This window comes from Acomys minous (genome assembly GCF_964271855.1).
Source record: "Acomys minous genome assembly, chromosome: 10".
Classification (NCBI taxonomy): Eukaryota; Metazoa; Chordata; class Mammalia; order Rodentia; family Muridae; genus Acomys; species Acomys minous.
Window position 1 is genome coordinate 72,171,101 of NC_140491.1, and position 21,268 is coordinate 72,192,368.

A 21,268-nucleotide genomic window follows, 5' to 3' on the forward strand; every position below is an offset into this window, starting at 1 on the left:
TCCCAGAATGAGAGACCCTGATACTTCCTTGAACTGGGAAGATAGGGGAAGATCAGTATTCAAAAATCCAAGTGGCTAATCATTTGTAAACTTTTTATCGTGTCCTAGCGATGCTTTCAAATCTTGTCCTTCATATCATCGTAGGATCTTTAGGGAGAAGATTTAGACAGAGCGTTGGACCGTCTGAGGTCCCAGCTAGGGAGAGACTGGAGTACTGCTGGGAAGGGAGCCAGGTACAAGTCAATGATGCACACTGTGGGAGGAACACTGGTTAAGCTTGGAGCTCCTCTGCCTGACGAGATGTCAGGTTTTCATGTTGAGACTTTTATCTTCTTACCTGTCTTGTCATACTACAAACAACATTGCTTCCTCAAAACACCAAATGCTGGAGAGATGGCTCAGCGATTAGGAGCACTGTCTATTCTTCCAGAGGTCCTGAGTTCAATTCCCAGCAACCACATGGTGGTTCATAACCATCTGTAATGAGATCTGATGCCCTGCAGGTATACATGCTGGCAGAACACTATATATGTAATAAACAAAACAAGACAAAAGCACCAAATGTTCAAGTCCTCCTTGAGGATACCATTGCACATCCAGTCTCTCCCTGTGGATAATCACTATGGTGATTTGGGAACGTATGTACACAAGCATGTGTGTCTGTGTGTCTGCATGCGTGTATGTGGTTTTCATTTGTGTATTTTCTGGCCTGTGGTACTGGGGATCGACGGACCCCTGGGCTTTGGTGTGCTAAGGAGGCAGCCTACATGTCATGTCATGACCCTGCCAGGAAGTTGTTATTTCTACTCCACATGTGGGGAAACTGAGGCACAAGGAAGCTGTAACCTTACCCACCCATGTCACACAGGTGAGCTGAAGTTTAAGGTAATTTTTTCCATTTGAAGCAACATTTTGGACTAAGATTTCTGACAAGGATTTAGGAAATATAGAGAAGAAGAATGCAGCTGGGTGGCGGCGGCGCACACCTACCTGCACACCCACCTGCACACCTACCTGCACACCTACCTGCACACCCACCTTTGATCCCAGCACTCGGGAGGCAGAGGCAGGCGGATCGCTGTGAGTTCAAGGATAGCCAGGTCTACAAAGGGAGTCCAGGACAGCCAAGGGTTACACAGAGAGACCCTGCCTCAAAAAACAAACAAGCAAGCAACCCCAAAATAAACCAAAAGGAAGAAGAATGTAGAGCTCCCACCTGCCAGACCCTCCATCCAGTTTAATGGTACTGCGGAGACCATCCTGTGCCAGTTGAAGCAGGCTCTGAGCCCTTCTCTCTCTGAGGTAAAAACAGAGGAATTCTCACCCTAGGCCAGGAGCTCTGCATTGAGACCTGTAGAGCCAGGCAGGGGCAGGCACTGACAACAGGTATGAGAAAAGCCACACACAAGGGTCATGTGGGACGACGACTGCCACCTTGCCTTCACCGCACTGCCACCAACAGGAGTTCAGCACGCCACAGACCCAACATTACACACACCAGATTTTCTCAAGACTAGCAGAAAGTCCCGAGCAAACCTCTGCAGTGTAATCAACCATCCAGCGATTGCCTTACTTATCATAAGGAATCATTATTATTTATTTATTTGTATGCACACATGCCTGTGAACAGACACCTTTCTGGACGCTGTTTTTCTCTACCACACGTGTCCCAGTGTCCCAGGAATAGAACTCAGGTAATGAGTCTTGGTAGTAAGCGCTTTACCTGCTGAGCCATCTGTCTGGGCCCAGAGTACTTACTTTTGACTGTTTTGTTTGGTTGACTTCTGAGGTTCTAAGGCACTGGTTTTTCACAGTCAAGTAGGTGATGTGATTCTCTTTTCCTCCCTCCTACCCCCCTCCCTCCCTCCCTCCCTCCCTCCCTCTTTAATAGGGTCTCATGTATCTTAGGCTGGTCTTGTAGTCACTAAGTAGCCAAGGACAACCTTGTACTTTTAATCCTCCTGTTTCTACCTTCCAGATGCAGGGTCATGGGTAGGTGCCACTATGCCTAGTGTACGCAGGGCTGGGGTTTGAACCTAGGACTTTATGCATGCTAGACAAACATCCGACCAACGGAATTATTTCCAGCCTCTCATCCCTTCGTTCAGCAGCCACTTACTGCTTTTCATGTTCTCCCAGGGAGTAGTGAATTAGCATGCATTATAATCACTCTAGACAATCAGTTCTCTCTTTTTGTTTTGTTTGTTTTTCAAGATAGGGTTTCTCTGTGTAAAGGTCCTGGCTGTCCTAGAACTCAGCTTTGTAGACTAGGCTGGCCTTGAACTCAGAGAGATCGACCTGCCTCTGCACCCCCTCCCTGGAGTGCTGGGATTAAAGCCATGTGCCACCAGCCCAGCTGATTTATTATAATAAGTGTCACCAAACACAAATGGAGGAGAGTGTTCACCTGGAACAGTCTCATGAGCATCATCATTCTGCTTCATCAAAACATTTGTTGAGCACGTACTATGTGCCCCCATCAGTTGCCAGTCATGAGCTGCTGTAAGGATGGACATTTGAGCCACCGCGGGTTATTTCTGGTAAACAACCCAGGTAAGTCACCCAGGTAAAATAGGAAGATGATGGAATTACAGGAAAGAGTTCAACGTGCGCTATTCGGAGACTCAGCTATTTTCTTGGCGTCGGGGCCACAGCTGCTCTCCTGGCACATATAAATCTGAGCATGGCACGCACGCACGCACGCACGCACTCACTCACTCACGGAGGGGCGCTCTTTGAAAGTGATGATAATGAATTGCGATATGGAAAACCTGAAACTGATTTCAAGGCGTGTGGCTCAGGGGGAAATGCTTTCGAAAAAGAGTCCTGGGAGAAAAGGCAGAAGGAATTGGGGTTACTAACAATGTATCCTGGAAAAGAGAAGGTTAAGGAGAATTTAATAGCCACCTTCAAATATCTAAAGGGATATTGCTCATGTGTTTTAAACATCAGTTCTTGTCTACAAAGGACAGGGCATGAGGGAATTATCTTAAAGGGGGGCAGGAGGGACTTAGATTAGATACCAGTGAAGAAAAAAACTAAAACCCAGCAGGAAGGACCCTGAGATGCTGGAAGGGTGAATTATTTTAAGAACAGTGGCTGATGGGAGAGAGGAGGGAGAGCTTAGGGCTTTCAGGCTGGCCAGTGCCAAACAGTAGGATCCTCAGCAAATGCTTTTCACCTTTCTGAGCTTCTGTTTTCTTGTTCGTTAGATGAGTTAATGACAGGATCTGTGTATTGGATTGCTTACGAGATTAAATTAGACTAGGTACAGAAAGCCGCCATCCCTGGGCCTGGCCTAGAGGAAAGCTCGCCCAGCAATGGATACTGTTCATTATTGTTAGCTGTGGTCTTAGGAGGGAAACAATACTCTACACATAAATACAGGCTTTCTTTTCAAGTTTAGCCAGCAAACAGATACTGCTGTGTGCTGTGGGGTTTATAATCTTTCTGATATTATGTGATATCAATGCTTAGAAAGTAAAATAGATATAAACCCCCCCCCTCCTTTTTTTTTAAGACAGCATTTGTTTCTCCGTGTAGCCTTGGCTGTCCTGGACTCGCTTTGTAGACCAGTCTGCCCTCAAACTCACAGGGATCTGCTTGCCTCTGCCTCCCAAGTGCTGGGCTTAAAGGCGTGGGCATCATTGCCTGGCTTTAGATATAATCTTTAAAATAATGGAATCATGGGCTGGGGATGACTCCATCCATCGGTCAAGTGTGTGCAAGCGTGCGGATCTGAGTTCATAATCACAAATGCCTATGTGAAAATCAGGTGCAGTGGCGCATATACCTGTAACCCCAGCAATGTGCAGACAGAGACAGGAGAGTCCCTGCGGCTCGTTGGTCAGACAGTATTGTTGAATCAGTGAGTTCCATGTTCAGAAAGACATGCTGCCTCAAAATACAAAGTGGACCCCAATGAACTGGCCTCTAGCCTTCACACACGTGAACACACACACAGACACAGACATACACACACACACACAGATACACACACACAGACACACACACACAGACACACACGCAGACACACACACAGATACACACACACACACAGACACACACACACACACAGACACACACAGACACACACACACACAGACATACACACACACAGACACACACACACAGACACACACACACAGACACACACAGACACACACACACAGACACACACACACACACACAGACATACACACACACAGACACACCGATACAGACACACAGACACACACACAGACACACAGACACACAGACACACATACACACACACACACACACACACACACACACACACACACACACGGCGGGGGGGGGGGGTGGGGTGGCAGGAGGGAGGCAGACAGGAGACACAGAAAGAGCAAGCACAAAGTGAGGCACATTTTCTTTTCTTCTGCCAAGCTAGGGATTGGACAAAGGCCCTTGCAGGTGCTACGCAAGGACTCTACCATAGAACCACGTAGCAGGCTCCAGGAAGGTCAAGTTTTGAGTGAAAGCTCGGTGGGAGGGGACATATAGAGGTTCTCAGACGGGAGAAATCCCTACAAACGGTGTGGATGAATCAGGCATGGTAGTGCACAGCCACAAGTTTAGCATTTGGGAAGAAGCTGAAGCAGGAGGATTGCAAGTTGAAGTCAATCTAGGCTACATAGTGAGTTCTAGGTCAGCCTGGGATATGTCATGAGACTCTTACTACAAAACAAACAGACAGACAAACAAACAAACAACAACAAAACCGAATCTAACAAATCAGAAAAACAGGCGAATAACATTTGAATTCAAGGATTGACAAGATGATTCAAAGTCGAGACATTGGTTGCCAAACCCGAAGATGTGAGTTTCACCCTTGGAATTCACATGGTGGAAGGAGAGAGCCAGTTCCCACAGGCTCTCCTCTGACCTCATCATGGACGCCCTGCGTATGTGTGTGCACATACACAATACATGCAACAAAATAGTAAAATACGATATTTGAATTCACTAATCTACAACTGTATCAGCTCAGGAGGCTCTTGGCTGACTTCACAGTCATCAATTATTCACTGTCTGGGAATCTTGTGGAGTTCCTTTCCTTTGTTTGTTTGTTTGTTTGTTTGTTTCGAGATGGTGTTTCTCTGTGTAGCCTTTGTTGTCCTGGACTCACTTTGTAGACCAGGCTGGCCTCGAACTCAGAGATCTATCTACCTCAGCCTCCCAAGTGATGGGGTTAAAGGTGTGAGTCACTGTGCCTGGCTTCTTGCAGTGTTCCTGAAAATATTTGCAACTTCAGAGAAAGACAGCTATTCATCCCTGATGCTTTGAATATATATTTTTAAAAAGTTATTAGCACTGGCAGGAGGCATGCCACAGCACTTGTGCGGAAGTCAGAGGCCAGTTTTGTATTGTCAGCTGTCCCCTTCTCCGCCTTTGTGTGGCTTCAGGTGTCAAAAATCAGGTCTCAAGGCTGACTTGTGTGGCAAGTGCCTTTGCCTGCGGAGCCATCTCTCTTGCCCCTGTTTCAGATGTTTTGAAGCCTTTCAAGCATCTGGCCTCTGAAACTGTATCCTAGAAACTTTACTCCACAGCAATTATAACCCTGCAGCACATTTAACTTACTAATATTTATTGAAATATTTTTAGCTGCAAAAACATTTTATGTGCACTATTATTTATTAATGCCCTGTTTTAAAATATTACACATAAAATTTATTCCAGTACACATTAGTAAATAAATTATGCTTGTAATTTCTAATGCATTTTTAATTATAAATTTATCCATGTCTACCTTTATTTATGATATCGGTGTCTCACTGTTGAACATACTGTATATTAATGGAGACAGTGTTAATTATGCATTCTTGGAAGTTGCATTCGACAAAACATCGAGGTTTTTTTTTTTTTTTTTAACATTCTAAGTACTGCTAGCATCTATTAATTTAGGAGTCAGCGCTCAGTCGTAACTAACCTCTGAAATCAGAAAAGTGCTTTGAGGCCAGATTTTGGAGGCTGCATTTATATGTAGATGCAGCTGGCTGGCAAGGTACTGTGACACCAGGCCAAATACCTAAAAAGAGTTACTCAGGAGTGTTGACAATCACCAGGAAAATGCCACAGAACAATGTCCAGACAATGTCTGTCTGGCTTGTACCAGGCAGCTCCATTTTAGTGCCCTCGGCGGGAAACTCTACCACCTAGCCACACTTGTGAGCTCACTCACTGATGGGTGCATGCAAGAGAGAGAGAGAGAAAGAGAGAGAGAGAGAGAGAGCTTTGTGTGTGTGTGTGTGTGTGTGTGTGTGTGTGTGTGTGTGTGCTGAGCAGTCTGTGCCAGAGGTCAACATGGAGGTTTTCTTTTTACTATGTGGGTTTCAGGACTGGAACTCCTGTCGTTGTGCTTGGCAGCAGTCGCTGTTACCCCATGTGCCATCCCACCAGCCCGTGCATTTAAATAGTAGTTCCAACGTCTTATGTTTAAGTTGATTTTGGTTGATAAATTTTACACTCCCCTTTCAACAAACAAAGTGACTTAGGAACAACATGTTTGTCTTTTTTCAAAATTCTTTAAATTGAAGCATTATTTATATTTGAAAAAGAAAATACGGATTGCTCTGAACTTCTATACTTCTGGGGGGGGTTCTTTAGAATAATATGAATGAAATACTGACACCTAATTTACTTTTTTTCTGCAAGTGCCTATGTTTTCCCTAGAGGAAGGCAGAACCCATTTAATGAGCAAAAGGCAGGAAAACCAGCATGTTAAGAGGGCTGTGTTCTTGGGGCTGGAGAGATGGCTCAGCAGTTAAGGGCACTGACTGCTCCTCCAGAGGTCATGAGTTCAGTTCCCAGCAACTACATGGTGGCTCATAACCATCCACAATAAGATCTGGTACCCTGGGAGGCAGAGGCAGGTGGATCACTGTGAGTTCGAGGCCAGCCTGGACTACAAAGTGAGTCCAGGACAGTCAAGGCTACACAGAGAAACCCTGTCTTGAAAAACCAAAAAAAAAAAAAAAAAAAAAAAAAAAAAAAAAAGATCTGGTACCCTTTTCTGGCATGCAGGTGTCCATGCAGGCATAATACTGTATACATAATTAATAAATATTTTTTATTAAAAAAGAGGGCTGCATCCTAGTAGATTTAAATATAATGATAGTATACAGAGCGCCGGGAAGGTGTCCCAGTGTCTCCTAGAGGGGTCTGGAAGTGTGGTTTCCTCACTGCTGTGTTGACTTGCAGCTTTCCGTGCCCGTTTGACGAAGTGGCCCTTTTCACGCACTGCTGAGGCGTATGCGATGTCAGATCTGCTAATGCTTCAGCTCCAGGGAAGGTTTGGGCAACTTTGCAGTCGACACGCACACTACCAAGTGTCGATGGTGTTTCAGATGCATGCATGCCAGGCAGGCCCTGAGCTACTCCTCCGGCAGATGCTTTTAGTAAATAAAAAGAAACAAGAAACGTCCTCTTCCTCATAGCCTGTCAGATAGACAGACGTGCATCAAAAGGATAAGTTTGACAACTTGAACCTGAAATGTTCCCCCCCACCCCCAGGCTCCTGTCTTGAATTCTTGAGCCTCAGATGGTGGCACCACTGGAAATCAGTCTTATTGGCCTTTGAAAGTTGTAGGTAGCCTTGGCTGTCCTGGCCTCCCTTTGTAGACCAGGCTAGCCTTCGTATACAACTCCTGCTCCTTGGGGGCTCAAGGCCTCCAGTTCCTTCTTCTTGCCTAGGGCAGACTTAATTCTGGACAGTAAACACCTGCTGACTGATGAGAGTGTCATAAGAATGGTGACTGGCCGGGGTGTGGTGGTGCAAACCTTTAATCTCACCACTGGGGAGGCAGAGGCAGGCAGATCTCTGTGAGTTCGAGGCCAGCCTGGTCTACAAAGTGAGTCCAGGACAGCAAAGGCTACACAGAGAAACCCTGTCTTGAAAAACAAAAACAAAAACAAACAAACAAACAAACAAACAAAAATGAGCGGTGACCGTTCCTCTCCGTTAGTTATCCATAGGTCAACTCTGTCCATGTGAGTAACACTAGGTCATTTACACACTGAGTACAGTGAACTTATTTATACTTTTGTTAATCCCTTAAAAAGATTTCCTGAGTAGTGTTTTCTTGTAGATGGAGCAGCTTTGAGCCAGGCCACACTAACTGGCAGTTAGTCTAGGCTTAGATAGCACACCTGTCGTTTGGGACTGGGAGTAAGTCAAGGTTTTTCTTTATTAGAGAACATTTAGCTCAAGCTATGTTGCTATGACAATCATGTAAACACAGTGGATTTAGCCCAAGGAAATTTATGATTAAACTTTCCTGAGTATTGTTTAAGAAATCATAATCAGTTTACGCTGACCATTGCTTGGAAATTGATTGATTTTTGCTGTATGCTTTTTGTAGGTTATACAGGACTGTTTATATTTTCATGTTCTTTTGATTTGTTGATTTTTAAATGTTTTATTGACTGTAAAAGATGAGAAAAGTCATGATGTAATCTGTAATGAAAAAAATTGAACTTCACTTTAAATAATGTACTGGGGTTGGCCCAAGGAGTAACAGACACAGAAATGTAAGTGTGACAGCAAGAGACAGATACAGACAGTAAGGATGTGACAGAGACAGAAAAATAAAGTTCTCCTGGGCGTTAAGACCTTCAGTTCACACCGGATACGCCTGAGTATAGCACTTCTTTTTTCCTTTCCTCAGTCTCTCCTCAAGAGCTGACTCCCATAGTCAGCTGTTCTCCAACGGTTGGTTTCCCTTAGCCAGCTGTTCACCGCCTGCTCAATTCTCTCTACTGCAGATCCACCAAGGCTTTCTCTTTTCTCCTCTTCACTGTTCCCAGAGCTGGTCTGTGGGAGGAGAACTTTTTATGTGGATATGCGAGTGCTTGAATGCATATGTGTTCTTTATGTATATGCCTGCGCCCAGAGTATTTTTTATCTAATTATTCCTAGGCCTAGTCCTGGAAGCTTCTAGCCTCCATACAACCTAACCTAGGCCTAAAATATTTTCAGTCTTTGAGACTTACTGCTGAATAGGCTCACACTTCCTAGCTCTTTCTGAACTCTGGCTGGCTGGTTCAACTCAGCTGTTCTGGCTCAAAACTCCTCTCCAAGCTGACTGATTCAATCTGGTTGTTCGCTCTTCAACCTGTCTCTGTAAAACTCTTCACATAAAACTGCCTCCTCTCTCTCTCCCTCTGCACTGTTCTCAAGTTGCCTTTCTTTCTTTTCTTGTGAGAGTTGGGCATATCCTATTCTATCAAATCTCTCTCTGATCAGTGCTTCCTTCTATAAACTGACTTTACCTTCATTCTTTGGGATTAAAGGTGTGTACTAAGGGCATGTCTGCATCCCATCCTGACCACATAGATCTAGGGCTTCCGACGTGATACCTTGCCACAGCAGCCATGTTTCTGGATTAAAATTCCTCTACAGTGTGGGTCCATCAAGATTCACAGCCCTCTTTTGCTAAGTACATTTTTGTTCTTTATTATTATTATTTTTTTGTTGTTGTTCTTTTTAAAAGACAAGATCTTGCTATGTAGCTCAGGCTGGCTCAGCCTGATCCTCCAACCTCAGCTTCCTCTGTGCTGGGGTTACTGACATTGGTGTCCCACCTGGCTTGCTGAAATGTAGTTTTTGAGAGGCTTCCCAGATGATTTCTTGAGAAAAGAACACTAGCATCTCATCATTTATACCTCTTCTATCCTCACCATGACTTCTTTTGTGCTGTGTGTGTGTGTGTGTGTGTGTATGTATAGGTATACACACGGAGGTCAGGTATGGTTCTTCCTCAAACACCATCCAACCTTTTGTTTTATCTTTTGAGACAGGATCTCACTCTAAAGTCCTGGCTCGCCTAGAACTTGATATATAAACCAGGCTGGTCAAGCACACAGAAATTAGCCTATCACTGTCAACTCAATTTTTTGAGACAGGGTTTCTCTGTAAGTCTTGGGAGTCAATCCATTAGGTTAAGACTGACTGGCCAGCCTGGCCCTGAGGTCTGCACACCTTTGTCTCTCCAGGCTTTTATGTGTGTGTCACCGCATACAGATTTTTAAATGAGTCCTGGAGATCGATCTTGGGTCTTCATGATGGCGAGTGGCTTGCTAAGCTATCACCCCAGCCCTCTGCCACTGACATCTATTCCAGAAAGTTAACATCTTACATCTCACCCAAACTTTCTGCCAGTCCTGAATATGGTTGTTAGCACCACTGTTTGTGGGTGGTGAGAGTGTTAGTTAACATTTGTTATGATGTGTTGGGCACTGTGCTGGTGTTTGTCATACATCAACTTATTTGATTCCCACAGCAATAGTCAGAAGTTGGGACGACTGTTAGTGACAGAAACATTGAGAGGTGTAGTGCCCAAAGACTCACAGGAAGTTACAATTGGTATTTGACTCTTTTTTAAAAATTTAGCCAGGTGTGGTGGCGCACACATCTTTAATCCAAGCACTCGAGAGGTAGAGGCAGGTGGATCGCTGTGAGTTCGAGGCCAGCCTGGTCTACAAAGTGAGTCCAGGACAGCCAAGGCTAACACAGAGAGACCCTGTCTCAAAAAACAAAAGCAAACAAAAAATTTGTTTACCATTCCATACATATATACAATGTATTTTGATCATTCTCACACCCTTAACTAATCCCAGATCCACTTGTACCCTCTCCCAAATTCCTGATTAACCCCCCCTCTTCAAAGAAAGTTTTTTTTATTCCAATTTATGTTGCCCATATACTCCTGAGCGTGGGGCCGTCCATTGGAGATGATTGACCTACCAGGGGCCACAACCTTAAGGTAAACAGACTGTCCTTCCCTACAGTACCCACCAACTGTCAATAGCTTCTCATCCAGGAAGAGGGGCTTGAGAGCCGACGCCCCCCCCCCCCCCCCCGTCCTCCCCCGGTTCCCAGGGGGTGGTGGTTTTCCATTCTGGAACGTTGACTGGCTGGATCTTATGTAGGTCTTACAGGGAACCAGAGGTGCTGTGAAGTCATGAATGCAGAGTCCCTGTCATGTCTCCAAGATATTGTTTGTTCCAGACCTCTGGCTCTCCCGACCTTTCTGTTTCCGCTTTCATGGTGGTCCCTGAGCCTTCCAGAGTGGAGGTGTGATGTGCCCCCACTTGTGGCTGAGCACTCTATAGACGTTTTGTCTCTGCACTTTGGCCAGTTGTGAGTTTCTGAATTAACCACCGTCCACTGCAGTAAGAAACTTGTCTTACGAGGTCTGAGAGCCGTGCTAATCGGGGTGTTTATATAAGAATTTAAAAAAGCAGTTTCATACCGTGCCCATCTGGCAAATAATAGTTCCAGTGAACTCTTGTTTCTGACATGGAGGTTAAGCTGAAGACTTTTTCCTGCAAAAGTAATCAGAAATAGCTACAGAGAACACTACAGTTGAGGGTAGGAAAGTCAGTTAACCTGCTCCAGCCGGCTGAGGGCAGCGCGCATGCGCAAGCATGCCCCCTGCCCCGCCCCCTGCCCCGCCCCCCGGGAGGCCGCGGCTCCTTGTTCCTGGCTCTGGGACTTGCGCACTGCGTCCCCAGCCAGAGGCGCCTTCCCGACCGGGGACTTCCGGTACGCGGGTTGCGGTTCCGGGTCGTGGCGCGGCTCGGGCTAACAGGGCAAGTTGTTGCCGGCCGGCGGCAGCGGCGTCGGCGTCGGCGCAGAGCGGCGGGGTCATGAGGGCAAGCCGGGGGCGCGGCAGCAGAGCCGGCCGGTAGGATTGCCGGTCCCCGAGGACCTCGTGGGCGTAAGGGTTCGGTGCAGGGGCCGGGGAGGCGTAGGGGAGCCAGGGCCTCCCTCCCTCAGGGACGTGTCTTGGGAGAGGCGGCCCGTAGTTGTGGAAGCGGCTTCAGGTAAAGGTTGCCCCAGCCGCCGCCCCCTCGCCCGCGGGACCTAGCGGCCCCCTCAGCACCCCGCTGCCCGCGCTGCCTAGCGGAGCCCGTCCCGGGCCGTGCTCGGTGGCCTGGGAGCATCGGTTTCCCGGTCTTTGCCAAGCTTGACAGCAGGGTGTGTGTGACTTAGGTGAGGAGAGCCTGTGGACCTGGGGGTGTGGGGGCGGGGAGGGAAGGGGAGGAGGGGGTGTCATGCCCCCAACTCCTCAAGGTCCAGTGCCCCAGCTCCATCATCCTGTGAAATCAAGTTTTCAAAGCATTGCCTGGGGTAGCCCTGAAACGGTCCCCTCAGATTGTTTTCCTACCTAGAGTGCTGCTGGGAACTTGGATTGCGGGTTTTTCTGTTTATGAGAGTGACAAGGAACGGTAAAGCTGTGGGCGGTCGTGGGGCGGGGGAGAGTGGGAAGAAGAAAGGATTATAGGTTTAAAAAGTGTGTAACTCGAACCAGGAACGATAAGACGGACGGTGGGCCTCGAAATCTGTTGCAGTCTCCTTTGAATGACTGCAAATATTTGAAACTGTCACTGTCCCCCAACTCTGTGCGAAGCACCATATTTGTTATAAGCCCCCAAACAGCCAAGTTCACAACCTTCCCAAACGTAAACAGTAACGTGGACAGACACATCCGTTAAAAAAAAAAAAAAAGTCGCCATTCACTTGACCAACGGAAAGGGTGGATGTCTCTTCGTGAACAACCATCAGAGCAGAAATAAAGTGTATTATTCCTATGTTTAGGAGCCACACGAGCTACAGTGAAAAATCTTGCTCGATGATAATTGCCCCCTCTTTTTCAGTCACCCCCTTCAAGCTTACTGGAGTCTGGGCGGAGGATGCAGACCAGGTGCCCCTTTCCTTTCCAGCTGTGTGCTCATATCCGCCTTCAGCTGGCATAGGTGTGTAGTGCCTGCACTGCCTCTGTGCCCCTGTGGCTCCTGGGGAGCTTTTTACAGTTAAGCTGTGAAAGTTCCCACTGTGGACCTCTCCTCTGGATAAGTAGGTTCTCAGATCACTTTAGATAGTTTCCCATGTAGTTTTAATTTAATTTACTTTTTTTTTTAATTTTTAAATTTTTTTGTCCTGCCTTTCCTAGGAAGCTTCCCAGGTTTTAGTTTCTATTGATAGTGCTTCCCATGGTCCAACTGAAGGTGGCCTCACTTAACCAACTAGGGACAATCCCAGCTTCGATGATTTATTAACATTCCCCTGGCCTTTCAAGAATTATTTTAAAAATATGTATGTGTATCCACGTGGGGTTTGTGTACATGTGAGGGCAGTTTCTCACAGGTGTCAGAAGAGAGGAAGAGTTTGTTAGATATTCTAATATTCTAGAGCTGGAGCCACTGGTACTGTGAGCTGCACGTTGTGGGTGCTGGGAGCCGAACTTGGTCCTCCACAGGAGCAGTAATGGCTTTTAACTGCTCAACCATTTCCCCAGCCCTGGGAGTGATTTATTTATTTATTTATTTATTACCTAAAAGCCCGTAAACTCTTGCTATTTACAGGTGTTTCATCTAGCAAGCATTTCTTGTGCATGGACACAGGGCAGGCGCTGTATGGCGGTTCAATAAGATGGACTTGGTCACTGTGTACAGGGAGGTCTCACTGTGAGAAGGAAATTGATTACAGTGTCAGACACGGGTGTGAGAGCTTTTCTGCAGCATGGAAGTAGTGTATAGTGTTAGCTCTTGAGAGATGACATTGGGTCAAAGGAGTGAGCATAATGTGAGGTAAGTTGAACTTTAGTTTTTCTCACTTAATCATTTTAACTAAAGCTTGCAGACAGGAAGACCCAGGATAGTTACACAGCTGGTGAGACAGCCCAGCCTTGCCTTCTTTCTTACCATGGCACTCTGCAAATACATATTGAAGCAACCGACTAAGAAGAAGACCAAGAACGTTGACATGGGTAGTGTAGAAAGTCCTCTAAAGGCAGACAAGGCCGGGCACTGTGGCACAGGCTGCTGCTGTTTCAGCTGCTTGGTAGGCTGAGGCAGCAGAACACTTGCACAGATTGTTTGAGAACAGCATGGACTACGGTGAAACCCATTTTTTAAAAGGACATTTTGGGCTGGAGTGATGGTTTAGTGGTGACGAGCATGGACTGTTCTTCCAGAGGATCTGAGTTCAATTCCTGGTACCTGCGTGGCGGCTCATAACCATCTATGACTCCAGTTCCAGGGAAATCTGATGCCCTGGTCTGTCTAGTTACCAGACAGGCAAGGAATATAGTTGGTGTTCATGCACACAAAACACCCATATACATAAAGTTAAAAAAAAAAAAGTAAATCTTAAAAAGAGAAAGAAAGCATATATCTCCCATAGCATGGAGATGGTAGGTGGGTGGGTTGGTGTAATAGTAGTTTATAAAGTCGGGCGTGGTGGCGCACGCCTGTAGTCCAGCACTAGGGAGGTAGAAGCAGCCGGATCTCTGAGATTGAGGCCAGCCTGGTCTACAGAATGTGTCCAGGACAGGAAGGCTACACAGAGAAACCCTGTCTTGAAAAAAAAAATTAACAATGAGTTCGAGGCCAGCCTGATCTACCGAGTGAGTCCAGGACAGCCAGGGTTACACAGAGAAACCCTGTCTTTAAAACCCAAAGAAAGAAAAAGAAAGAATCTGGTAGAACCTGAGCACCGTAATCCAAGCTTTCTGCGCAGCATTTTGGATTTAGGATTTTAAGTTAGTAATGCTCATCTAGGAAAATCTGAAATTGCTCCCAAACTCTGAAAAATCCAAAATCTGGAAATAGTTCTGGCCTCAAGCATTAGCATTTTGAATAAGGTGTTCTCAACTGCAAACTGTCAGGTCTGCCTAGCTAGCTGTAGCTATGAGAGCTCTGGGATGTGGTCTGAGAGAGCAGGCAGGTTTCTAGTCCAAGCAAAGCAAGTCATTGCAAGCGTTTCTCAACTGTTAGAGATGTATTGGAAGTCAGTATCTCATGAATCCTTACTCAAATCAAACTACAAGAAGTTCCAGGCATATCTCCAGGATATTGCCATTGCTGCTTTTAGCAGGCATTTGAGAGGCGAAGTGGAAGGGATAGACTGAGAGCTCAAAGCCAGGCAAGTGAGATCAGTTTCAGTTTGTACCCTGGCTTGCCAATTGACAAAGACTTGGAGGGTGTATGATTCATTCATCAGTTACAGGTGAAAGGTAGGCACTGGGATGCCACTGGAATAAAACCAAGTCCCTACTCTGAGGTCCTTGATGTTCTAGTGTGGGAGAAGCGTGTGCTGAGGAAGTAGTCAGAGTGTGCTGTAGAGCCCACAGGAGGGGACACTGACAGTGGTAGCCAGTGGGTGCTTACTGTGTGTTATGACATTGTCCCAAAAGCTGTTTCACATATGTCCCTGCATGGGAAGGTGTACACATCATTCCTGGTTTTACAGGTGAGGGAACTAGGGCATAGAAAAGGTAAATAACCTGGGGGTGGGGGATGGTGCAGCACAGTGGTACAGTGAGTACTTAGCATGAGCAAGGTCCTAGGCCTCAATGCCAGGAATCAAAGTAAGCAAAAGAAACAAATTCCTGAGATTATACAATTGATGTTTTAAGCTAGAGCAGTGATTCTCAACCTGTGGGCTACAACATTACAATTTAGCTGGGCATGGTGGTGGCGCACGCCTTTAATCCCAGTGCTCAGGAGGCAGAGGCAGAAGGATCGATGTGAGTTCAAGGCCAGCCTGGTCTACAAAGTGAGTCCAGGACAGCCAAGGCTACACAGAGAAACCCTGTCTCAAAACAACAACAACAACAACAAAACCCCAATTCATAACAGTAGCAAAATTACAGTTATGACATAGTAATGGGACAAATTTTATGGTCGGGGTCATGACAACATGAGGAAGTATATCAAGGGGTTGCAGCATTAAGAAAGTTGAGAACCACTGAGTTAGAGGATGTCTGCTGGCACTGTCTTGCTTGTTCTTGCTGGGTGGATGAGGACCTGATAGAGATGCTACAAAGAGGAGTAACCTTTGTACAGAGCTCCGGTGTGATGTCACTGCTAGGCACTAAGACAAATAAAGGTGTCTCTGCACTCAGGGCCCATCAGCTAATGGACTGTTTCATGCAGTGGGTTTTTGCTTTTTGTTTTTTGTTTTTGTTTTGTTTTGTTTTGTTTTTTTCCTTTTTGGTGGGTATGTATTTTGATTGTTGACTCAACTGAAGACTTTGGAAACTGTTCCAGTTCAGTGAATTTACAAGTTTCAGACCTCAGCCTTTTAGAAATAGAGTATTCTGATGTTACAGCTTTACTGTTAAGGATGCAGCCAGATGTCAGATTGCTAATGACAAAGGAGTCTATTACTGTTTCCGCGCTGAAGGTGCCCTGACCTTGAGTTTCTAGAACCCTTGTTAGAAGTCAGTGCCCTGATGAGATTGCTCATCAGAAGTTAGGGAAATCGCCAGTGTGAGGAGTGTTATAATACTTGCTGCTCTGTTTTGCAGAGTGGCCAGTGTGTGGCTTTCTCACATCATCAGGCTAAATTTCAAAGGGATGAGGTTTGAATGAGGAGACCTTGTGATACTTATTTGGTGCTTGTAAATGCCATCAGATTTGTCTTCCTCTTGGTCCTCTTCATAGTACCACAAAGTGGTATTATTTCTTTGATAATGTTTTTGAATACCATGTTTCCTTCACCTTCATAACTCTTTATAGTAGGTGAGGTTACAGAGTGAAACAGTTAGAACTTCTTGAGATGAAAAAATTGGCACCCAAACAAACAAACAAACAAAAAACCAGTTTTGTAGAAGGCATCTTACTCTGAGGGACTCACCTCCAGAATAAGCTCACGGGAAGCACAGCCTTTGAAGTCTGTGCAAGTCACTCACAGGTCCTTGGGTTTTCCCCTCTTTGACAAATAGTGAAATTCAAGTTTTGCTGAAGTCTTTCCAGGAATTGCTGTGCTTAAAGTCACACAGCCGGGTACTGGCAGACCCCCGTAGAGAATGGCTCAACATTCTGGTGCTCTTCCTTCTCTCTGCCTAGCAGGCCAGGCCCTGCCCTGTGTTCTTTGTTACTGCTTCCACGGGAGCTTGGTGCTCCACTCAGATGTGCAGGGCTTTGTTGACTGTGGATGAGACTGATAGGGAACAGAGAAGAGAGCAAGGGGGACATGGGCAGGGAGTTCCCAGTCCAAGGGTTTATCTCTCTCTTAGTCCCCTTCCTCCACCAGGTGGAAATTAAAGAAACATTGCTGTTTCAGAGACTTGTTTCCATTTATTCTCTATTATATAAAGAAATAATATAAAATAAAAGATGAAGAAAATAAATCCTGAGCAGTTATTCAGATTTTATTAACTCTACTTGGCAGGGAAGTAGGTTTAAAAAAGGAAATACATTTGAACTGAAAGTAGAAAATAGTTTTAGGAAGTTAACAATGAGAAAACTGAGAAAAACCACTTCAAATAAACAAACACCTACCAAACCTGAAATTTTGCAGAAAGGTGCTAGAGAATTGCTACTGGAGTTACTGCAGTTGCTTGTGGAGCAAATTGAGTGTTATGTCAGATTTACCCCAGATGTGTGTGCCATGTTGGGGTCATAGTATTCCACAATAGAGTATGTTTTTACAGTATGCTTTGTCATTGGCACAGTTAAGTGATTGGAAGGTGCATAGCTTCAAAGAAAGGACAGTATTCAACCTTCCCTCTCCCGCCTGGTTTTAAGGTACTGTGCTGTTAAGTACAGCTTCGGCACCGAAATTATTGGTAGATCATTTCAGAGAATGTGTTTTTTATGAAAACAGCAGCTCTTTAATATAAACTTTAGTTTCTGGCATCCAGGAGACTGACGAACTGAGGTGCAGCTTGAGTACTGAAGTAGTGTGGAGCAGAAGCAACACCCACCTCCCTGGGTTTATACTAAGGCTGTCTCTCACTGCCTGTGTGACTTAGGAGGTCTGCAGAGTGGCGTGAGCGTCTGGCATTCATAGACATGGACATTCAGGACCGAAACTAGGGAATAGTCATGAACAAAAATGACTTTAACATCTGGATCCTGAAATTAGTCACCATAATTTTGAATGTACTTTGAGAGTTACTTGGCATATATGGTTACTATGTACTGTTGAGACAAGTTTCAGTATACTTTTTTGAAGTGGTTAAATAAATTTGTCTGCTGAGTAACATTAGAAATGTATACTAAAGTGGTGGTGCACACCTTAATCCTAGCACTCTGGAGGCAGTGGGAGGCAGAGGCAGGTGGATCTCTGAGTTCGAGGTCAACCTGGTCTACAGGTCAAATTCCAGGACAGCTATATAGATAAATTTTGTCTCAAAAAGCCAAAAATAAATAAATAAATGGAGAAATAAACAAAGGAAACAAATGTACACTGGCCCATGTGGTCTTGTTTTATGTGGTGACTACCCCTAGAAGTGACTAGGATGAGGAATGTTTGTCAGGTGCAGCGACCAAAGCAGGGCCTCAGTGTCTGTTGATTTGCTGCTTTTACCACTATTTCATGCTGCTCCAGATTTGGGTATGTAAACTAGCCCTTGCTGTGGGACTGTCATCAGCTTTGAGCATTCTCCTTATTCATATACATGTGAGTGAGTAGGTGTAACCTTATGATATGAAGTTTGAAGATTTGGTGAAACTTTATATTACTGGCAAAAGTTGGTGAGAAGGTCACCTATTCATTACTAATTTGACTATAAGTTGGTAAAATTTAGTAAAGCTCCTGAAAAGACCTTGAGCAGTATTTATTTCAAGCTTTATGATGGAGTTATGAATACATCTAAGCTTGTAATTTTGGTTATAAAAATCTGTGTTAAAGGATTATAGATGTAGAGAATGTTTATGTTCAATGATGTTTCCATTGCTTGGGAAGCTGAGGCAGGAGGATCATGGATTTGAGGGCAGTTTGGGCTACAACGTGAGACACAAAAAAAGTCATGGAAAGTTTGCACGTATATTGGGTACTGGTGAGTACCTGCTGCCATCACCCATACAGTGCCCAGTGGGGGTGGGACTAGGCTTGTGACAGCTTAGTCTTTTTCTTCCAGATGTGCTATGTGCCTTGAAGTTAAGGTTGCGGGTTGATTATTTGATAAAAGTTTGTGAGTTTAGCTGGGCGTGGTGGCTCATGCCTTTGTGAGTTGGAGACCAGCCTGGTCTACAGAGTGAGTCCAGGACAGTCAAGGCTACACAGGGAAACCTTGTCTCGAAAAAGCCTGGAAAAAAAGTTTGTGAGTTTAAAACTTATATATTGTGAAATGCTTCTTTGATAGAGAAAATAAGTTGTGTTTTTAAAAAGTCTAGGCCAGCCAGGAGCTGGCAAGATGGCTGAGTGGATAAGGACACTTGGCACCAAGTTTGATGAACTGGGTTGGCTTTCTCAGTTGGGAAGACATGCAGGGGTTGAGAGATGGGACACACACAAGTGTAAAGAAGAGAGGTCAGCTGAGGTACAGCATACTGTTGTGTGTGATGGTACCTGAGTGGGGGTGAGAAGGCAGCTTTATGGTCTTCAGGTTTGCGCTCCAGGCTTTAGGCCTGGTGGCAAGCTCTTCCTGACAGCTCATGGATGAGGGGCCCTAAACCCCCCAGTGGTTCAGCTGCTTTGCTAGGAAAGGCCAGGTGACACTGTCACAGTAAGACTGAGATAAAGCAAAGGAAATACTTGGTTGTGCTTGCACAGTTGCCTTGTCTGGTATCTTCTGCGGAGGAGTCCCTAGTTATAGAATTACAGCTTAGATGTAGTTGTAGTTGACTGGCTGAGCTTTGATTCTGTTTTGCTTATGTTTACAAATCAGGCAAGGTGAAAGTCACCTATGTGGCCTAGTTGATTTTGTCTGCTCAGGGTGCCTCCATTTTAATTTACTTTCATAAGAGGAAATTCCATCTTTTTTATTCAGTTAAAAAAATTGAAAAGTTTATTTTTAATTTTTCTAGTGTCAGTAAAAGTATGAATATTAAAATGACATGATGAATTGTTACCTTAGACTCACCCAATTATATGTTTCATAACTAAAGTAGTATCAGCCTTCACATTTAGTATTATGACCAGATAGGTGCTTTTTAAAACTATGCATGGTAATTTTTGTGTATTTGGTATAAAAACATCCACAAAATTTAACAAGTGTACGAGCGTATTTAAATTAGGAAAATACCAGGCAAGTTGTTTCCTTTGTAAACTGCTCTGTCCAAAGCATTCTGTGTATTATCAGAATGAAAAATGACAGCACTTTGTCATCTGCTCAAATTGATACTGCACTCTTCAGGATGACAGCTGAAAAGGCCCACAGGTGCCATATAAAGAGGTGACCATGTTGTCATATTTCATTTCGGCATCCCTCTGCAAAGCCATAATTACCTAATTAGGTTGTTAATTAGGAGATTAGCATTTCACTATATTGATAGAATGCTCTTTACCAGTGTGGGGCTAGATGCAGATTTGTCTGCCCTAATTTATAATCTCTGCCTGTTTTGTACTTATTTATTTGCTTAAGATCTTATGTGGAGCAATTGAGTTTATCTGAGGAACAGTTTGTTTACAAGTTAATGAAGCTTTGATAACTCGATTGAAGTTGCTTAGCTGAGGTATGAATAGAACGAAAGAATAGCCGTGGCCAAAAGGAGATTATGAAAATTCTGAATTGAAAGAACTTGTATTAGCATAGGCAAAAAACAGATAAGACTTCAGCTTGTTGGAGTAAAGTCCAAAATGGAAAATCTGAGTGTGAAATGTGGCAGGTGTGTGCCCTACACTAGGTGAAGGCTTTGCTTTAGTTGTAGGGAATGATGCACTACTTTCATTTGTACCTGACTGCAGTCCAGAAACTGAAGCTTGCTCAGGGGCATGAGAGTAAGTATATCCACTTCTTAGTCATGGGCCAGGCTGTAGTTCATTTGTACCTTTTGTCCCTTGGTCTGAGCTGGGGACGTTCTCATACCATTCTTTGGCCTGAATCCTTCTGGAATTTGAAGTATTTCATTGTAACCTTGCATTGGTGTGTGGATTATGTGGTGTAGTTTTTCTGTTCAGCGGCCAGGGCCATTACTTCCTCTCTCAGAGTTGTGGCTATAGTTGGTATTACAGATGCCTTCCCTACCTTCCCAGTTCAGAACCCCTTCCTCTAAGCCAGTGGTTCTCAGCCTTCCTAATGCTGTGACCCTTTAATACAGTTCCTCATGGTGTGGTGACCCCACCCATAGAATTATTTTTATTGCTACTTCATATCTGTAATACTGCATACTGGTATGCAGATGGTCTTAGTTATCCCCCTGTGAAAGGGGTCATTGGACCGCTAGAGCCACAGGTTAAGAAACACTGCTCTAAGTGGTAGGTTAGCTGCTGCATTTTCCTTTCTCTTTTTTCAGAAAAGAATACATAGGGTCTTTCTGTGTAGCCTTGGCTGGCCTGGAACTCACTATGTAG

General features: G+C 44.9%; 1 protein-coding gene across 5 annotated transcripts in view; it reads left to right on the forward strand.

The window, feature by feature from the left end:
• The first annotated feature begins 11,569 nt into the window (after positions 1-11,569).
• Positions 11,570-21,268, forward strand: part of MAPKAP1 (MAPK associated protein 1) — a 215,513-nt gene continuing 205,814 nt past the window's right edge. For 3 of the 5 annotated variants that reach the window (XM_084799625.1, XM_084799623.1, XM_084799628.1), the window contains exon 1: positions 11,570-12,013. The gene's annotated coding sequence lies outside the window, so the exon portion shown is untranslated. The remainder of the gene's footprint in view (positions 12,014-21,268) is intronic. The other 2 variants (XM_084799624.1, XM_084799627.1) reach the window with 2 other exon arrangements.